We start from the raw sequence: 7,092 nt of genomic DNA, 5'->3' as shown, positions 1-7,092 counted from the left end.
AAAAGTTCGACTTTAATTCCGCATCTCCTCTCCTCCTGTTTTTGTCTCTTCTTTCCCTCTTCTGTCTTCACCTTCTTTGCCCTCTTGTCATCTTCCCTCCGCGATGTTTTAAATCCTGCTCGCCGTCTCCTCCTTCGGCCCAAATCGAGCCTGGTGCAATTAAGAAAGCTGTCGAGGCCTCGCTGACAGCAATTACAAGGTGTACTGGTATTCACACGGGGAGAGAGAGCTTTTTAGACATGTGTACAGCTCCTCTCATCCGCTGCGCCCGAGAACAAGATCACTCCAGAGAGAATCCAAAGTGAAAAACCACAAAAACATGTCTGATTGAGCCGAGACGAGGAAAGGAGGTAGGAGACAAAATAGAAAAGTGAAATGTCTTCGTACGAGTATTCAAGTATCTGAAAATTCTAGGGTAGTAGTTGTAGTGATGGTACTATTAGTAGTTTTTGAGTGTCACTTTAAAATACAACTACGAGTTAATTTACCTTAAAGGGCCTATATTACACTATTTTCTGATTTCAAGTTCTAGAAAAAACAATAGAACAGAGAACGACAGACTGTTAACGTCACATATGAACAGTTCTTCAGATAATTATAACATAAACAACAGAACAGAACAAGTTTAACTCTTTCCCCCATGAAGACGACATTTGACGACCCCCCTGAACCCTTAATGACGACTTTTGACTCCTCCGCCGTATCACTAAAGACGAGATTTGATGACCTTTAGAAATGGCTCGGTTTTTCACATTTAAACAGAGACTGTGATCGGTGGGGGCCACTACAACCCACACTAGACTGACCAATAGGATTCAAGGATATGTTTTCGCCGATTTTTTTCCGAAGTTAATCGAAATAGTGACGATGGTAGCTTCCGGAAAAAACACAACACGAAACACGTGAAATGGAAAGATCGCGGCGCTGCGGCGCACAGTTTTAGAAATAATGAGGAGCGGACGTATTTTATGGATAAGTTTAGAGAAAGTGACTTTTATAGATTTCAAAGTGATGATGTTGAAGTTGATTATAAAGTGGAAAACAGCGACAGCGACGGACTTTCGGGGAGAAGGTGAGATGCCGCTGATGCGTCTGTGTGGAGTCCTGCGATGTCCCAACAAACTATCTGAGCTTTATACTCGATTATGAACCAAAATCGCACTGAAATCTGGATGTTGCCCAGGCCAGTCCTTTAAAATATTTCAGTCTTTTTTTCCAAGATGCGATGTATAACAGAATCGCTACAGAAAAAACGCTTATGCGGAGCTCTGCACATGAGAAAATAACCAAGATGACAAATACTGGACACACACTGACGGGGAAGAGTTTTATTATTATATTATTATATTATAATAAGCTAAATGAGTTGAATAAATAAAATAAGTTGAATAAATAAAATAAGTTGAATAAGTTAAATGAGTTGAATAAGTTAAATGGAAAAAAATTAATTGGGTGCACACAGGTGAACAACAGGTAAAAACAGGTGCACACTTGGCTTTACTGTATCTGGTGATATGAAATCTGTTTAAATACTTTGACAAAGTATATTTTTTATTTTTTATGAATATAGTACTCAGAACATGCAGATATCAGATGCTGAATGTAGTTTTTTGTTTTCGAGTTTGCACCTGACCAGGTAAACTCTCATTTTCAGTGAGCTGTTATACACCTGTAAATGAGTTGAATCACATTTAAACATCCATAAATGAATAGTTCAGAGTCTAAGGTTTCCAGAGATACAAATATGTCTGTGTTACAATTAAGTTCATGAGTGTAAAAATCATTTATAATCACTCGTGGAAGTCTGTTTTCTTTTATGCAATTATGCTCTATGGGTGTAGCCCTAGTAACATATGTATGGGTTGTTCCTAGTAGACGTCCAGGGGGGAAAGAGTTAACAAACTCTCCATCTCACTCCAAATCACTAAATCGATTCAATTCTTCATCCTCGGTGTCACTTCTGAGCAACTCCACGACCTCCGGAGGTAAACAGAGCGTCACTTCCTCTTCTGTGTCGCTGTCGGTCACACTCAGCATCAGTTCCAGTTAGAATTATTCCAGCCTTTCTGAATCCCGACAGGATGGTTTTGGTGTCACTGAAGTCCAGGCTTTGTCGATCCATCCAGTGACTTCCAGGAAAGTTGCATGTCGCATCCTCCCGCTGTCACAAGTTTCTCACTCACTCCAAACTTTCTTTCTGCTGCTCATTTACAGTTTTCAGCTGCATATTTTGCTTCTTACAGCTTGTAATCTGCAAAATATGTTTTTCTTTTTGGGGGGATTTGTGTTCAGTCTTCTCAGTCGTCTTTATAAGTTTGTGTAAATTAAAAATTTTCAGTGGTACAGAAGTAATGGTGCGATCGACTGACATGATACAGACAGGACAGAGGTTTTTTCTGCAGGAGACATGTGCAGTAGAGCCAAGTGACAGTGGTACAGGAGGAACAGAAGTAGCAGATACTGACACACAAGACTAGACCCTCTCGTGACTGTCAGTGTAAAAATTTTGATATACAAGTCGCACCAGAGTATAAGTTGCAGGACCATGCAAACCATGAAAAAAAGTGTGACTTGTAGTCTGACAAATACGGTAATCACTTTTCAGACCTGTCTTATGGTTAGCAGTACAATCTGTAACATGGTTCAGCCCACAAGCCAATGTAACCCATGCTCCTACAGCACAACTTTTCATAAACATAAAAAAGCACGACAAAAAACAATACACCACAACTTTACAAACCTGATGCAACCTGACGCAACCTGACGCACAGCTAAACAAAACTGTTTTAAGCTTGGATTTAAACAGTGTCAAAGTAGAGTCTGTCTCACACGTTCATGAAGACTGTTCCAGGTTTAAGTTGCATGAACCTGAAACACTGACTCCTTGTGTTTAGTCGTGACTCTGGACACCAGCAGGAGTCCGGTCCCTGAGCTCCTGGATGGTTCATATGTCTCTAACATGTCACAGATGTACTTTGGTGCTGGGCCATGGAGACACTTGTACACAGTATAATTTGTCACCTTGACAAGAGCAGTTTCAGTGCTGTGCTGGGCTCTGAAACCTGCCTGGAAAACATCCCAAAGAACATGTGTTCTTTGGGAGAAAGTTAGTAAGCTGTCAGTAAACAGCTTTTTCAAAGACTTTGCCAAAAACGGCAGATTTGAGATGGGTCTGAAATTGTTCAGTACTGTGGCTCTTCTTTAGGAGAGGCTTAATGAGCACAGTTTTCACAGATTGAAGAGACATGTTAACTATGTGAGTGAGTGGTGACAGTAAACTGTTGAGGACAGACTTTAGAAATCTAGTGCGTAACACATCGAGGCAGCATGTGGATGAATCAGACCGGTGACGATCTCTAAGACAGTTTTGTCAAGTTACAGGTGCAAAGTGACTCAGCTCTGTGTCTCTGTGTGGTTGGTATTTGTGTTGTGGAATTGATGGTATTTTTTGATGCTTTGAACCTTGTCATTAAAGAAAACTGCAAACTCATTGCACTTAGATGTGGAGATTAGTTCTAGCGGCAGTGGAGCTGGAGGGTTTGTTAATCTGTTCACTGTTGTAAACAGGACACCAGAGCTGTTACTGCAATTTCCAATGACGTCCAAAAAGTACCTCTCTCTCTTGTTCTACCCAAACTGTGGTTGTACATGCGCGTATTTTCTCTGTAAATGTGCCTTTTCTGTGCCCTCACCGAGTCATCATTCCTCCACGGAGCTTTTTGCTTGTCTTTAACCATTGTAACCTTCATCGGGGTAATGGCGTCCAGAACATTCACTTGAACAAATCATCAGCATTAGAACATGAGGCCATTTCAGAGTGTATCATTTCTATGAACAGTGCCCCTGTGTTATCATTTAAGTGTCTCCTCCGAGCGACTGCAGGACCAGCCGGAGGTTTGGGAAGAACAGACGGGTCAGAGAAGACACAGAAATGATCAGGCTGTTATGTGTGCAGTGCCACCTGGACAGTATTTGTACAAAGAGTATGAACACGTGATTCTTTTATCATTTTTCTCTCATAAAAAAAAAAACGTAAGCTCAAAAACTGCATTATCCTTCTATCCAAATTCATCCAAAAAAATGTGAAAACGACAGATCACATCGTATGTAAGACAATTAACGGCAATATTTTGAAAAAGAAAAGACAAGAAAGAAAAAAAATTTAGATTAAAATTGTGAGATTAGACAATTGTGAGATTTGACATGAAGGTATTTTGGTTATTTTGTCATTTTGGTGCATAAGCATGTAATAAAATGCCATAGTAGTAGTTAAAGTAGCAAAAAGTAAAGTTGTAAACCCTTTAATTAGTACATCTTGGCCTATTCTCTCCCTACTTACCCTTTGATTTAGTGTCATTTGAGTGTATTCAACAGCTTTCCCGTGCATAAGTATCTGCTAAAACGCCATAGTAGTAGTAGTAGTAGTAAAAAATAAACTATTGAACCCTTTTATTATTACATCTTGGGCTATTTCATCCTTACATACCCTTTGATTTTGTGTCATTAAGAGTGCATTAAACTGCTCGTTGTTGCTTAAGCGTGTTCCAAAATTCCATAGTAACAGTGGTATTAGTAAAAAGTAAAGTAATGGACCCTTTAGTACATGCTTTTGCTCAGTTTAATGTACTCGAAATGATGCTAAATCAAAGGGTATGTAGGGAAAAGGAAGCTCGCTGAAGATATAATTACTTTTTTAAATTTTATCCACATGTACATTTAAATCTCCTGTAATGACTAAACCATCATCTGAAAAAAAATCATCTATAAAACTTTGACAGTGCTGAGGTTTGCTCATATTGAGATGTTTAAAGTTGATGTTTTATAGTAGTAGAAGTAACAGTTGAAGGAGTATAAGTACTAACGGCAGTAATAGTACTAGTAAAACAGTAGCAGTGGGGGCAGCAATAGCAATAGTATTAGTTGTATTTGATTTGTGGGGAGCAGTAACTACAGTAGCAGTAAGTTAAAATCCAGTAGTAGTAGTAGTAGTAGTAGTAGTAGTAGCCGAAACAGCATTTGTTGTTGTAGTAGTAGGAGCAGTAATTGTAGTATTAGTAGTACCAGCAGGATCGACTGTAGCAATAGTAGTAGATGCTGTAATTGTAGTAGTACTAGAAGTAGTAGTAGTAGTAGAAGCTGTAATTGTAGTAGTAATAGTAGTAGAAGCAGTAGTAGTAGTAGTAGTAGTAGTAGTAGTAGTAGTAGTAGTAGTAGAAGCAGTAATTGTAGTAGTAGTAGTAGTAGTAGAAGCAGTAATTGTAGTAGTAGTAGTAGTAGTAGTAGTAGTAGTAGTAGTAGTAGAAGCAGTAATTGTAGTAGTAGTAGTAGTAGTAGTAGTAGTAGTAGTAGTAGTAGAAATTGTAGTAGAGTAGTGGTTAAAGCTGTAATTGTAGTAGAAGTAGTAGTAGAAGCTGTAATTGTAGTAGTAGTAATAGTAGTAGAAGCAGTATTGTAGTAGTAGTAGTAGTAGTAGTAGTAGTAGTAGTAGTAGTAGTAGTAGTAGTAGTAGTAGCAGAAGAAGAAGCAGCAATTGTAGTAGTAGCAGTCCTAGGAGTAGTAGCTGTAGTAGTAGTAGTAGAGCAGCAATTGTAGTAGTAGTAGTAGTAGTAGTAGAAGTAGTGGTAGAAGCTGTAATAGTAGTAGTAGTAGTAGAAGTAGAAGTAGTGGTTAAAGCTGTAATTGCAGTAGTAGTAGAAGTAGTAGTTGAAGCTGTAATTGTAGTAGTAGTAATAGTAGTAGAAGCAGTATTGTAGTAGTAGTTGTAGTAGTAGTAGTAGAAGTAGTGGTAGAAGCTGTAATAGTAGTAGTAGTAGTAGAAGTAGAAGTAGTGGTTAAAGCTGTAATTGTAGTAGTAGTAGAAGTAGTAGTTGAAGCTGTAATTGTAGTAGTAGTAATAGTAGTAGAAGCAGTATTGTAGTAGTAGTAGTAGTAGTAGTAGTAGTAGCAGCAGCAGAAGAAGAAGCAGCAATTGTAGTAGTAGCAGTCCTAGGAGTAGTAGCTGTAGTAGTAGTAGCAGAAGCAGAAATTGTAGTGGTAGTAGCAGTAACAGTAGTAGAAGTAGTAGTAGAAGCAGCAATTGTAGTAGTAGTACTAGAAGCAGCAATTGTAGTAGTAGTAGTAGTAGTAGTAGTAGTAGTAGTAGTAGTAGTAGTAGTAGTTGTAGTAGTAGTAGCAGAAGCAGAAATTGTAGTGGTAGTAGCAGTAACAGTAGTAGAAGTAGTACTAGAAGCAGCAATTGTAGTAGTAGTAGTAGTAGTAGTAGTAGTAGTAGTAGTAGTAGTAGTAGGCTACAATCCGGTGTGTTTACATTCATGTTGTCATGTTTGTTCATTAACATACTCTGTCCCAATCAAATAAATAAATAAATAAATAAATAGTAGTAGTAGTAGAGCAGCAATTGTAGTAGTAGTAGTAGTAGTAGTAACAGTAGTAGTAGAAGCAGCAGCAGTTGTAGTAGTAGTAGTAGTAACAGTAGTAGTAGAAGCAGCAGCAGTTGTAGTAGTAGTAGTAGTAACAGTAGTAGAAGTAGTAGTAGAAGCAGCACTTGTAATAGTAATAATAGAAGTAGCAGCAGCAGCAGAAGTAGTAATCGCAGTAACAGTTGTAGTATTAGTAGCATCCAGTAAAACTTTAGAAATAGACATACAGAGATAATTTTATTGAACACAAATGAGTAAAAGAAGTACTAGAGTAAAAGAGAAGAGAGGCTCATCTCGTCTGATCTGCTGCAGTAAAGAAGTTCACACACGAGAGCATCAAAAGTGAAGAACTATAAAAAGTGAGAAACTATAAAACGTGTTTGAGAGGAGACGAGGAGAGGAGCGAGGAGGACTTTCCAAAGAACAGATCTAATTCTCAAGTGAGATCTCAGTTCAAAAGAGCCGTCCTCGTGTCCTTAGGCAAGACACTTCACCCTGGGGTTAGTCAGTGGGTAAAGGTTATTTATATAGAGCTACAGTGTGTGTGAGTGTGTGAGGTTGTGGAATTAAAGAACAAATATTATGCATTATTTTCACTTTTGGGCAAGTTACTTCAAAACGGTAATGTGTTATTTATGACTTGTTACTGTCATTACAATATTACTGTTTTTAA

The sequence above is a fragment of the Boleophthalmus pectinirostris genome, unplaced genomic scaffold (assembly GCF_026225935.1).
Source record: "Boleophthalmus pectinirostris isolate CB_2022bp ecotype Guang Dong unplaced genomic scaffold, ASM2622593v1 HiC_scaffold_13, whole genome shotgun sequence".
NCBI classification, from domain to species: Eukaryota; Metazoa; Chordata; class Actinopteri; order Gobiiformes; family Gobiidae; genus Boleophthalmus; species Boleophthalmus pectinirostris.
The sequence above is the reverse complement of the archived record's forward strand: the minus strand, read 5'-3'. Positions refer to the sequence as shown.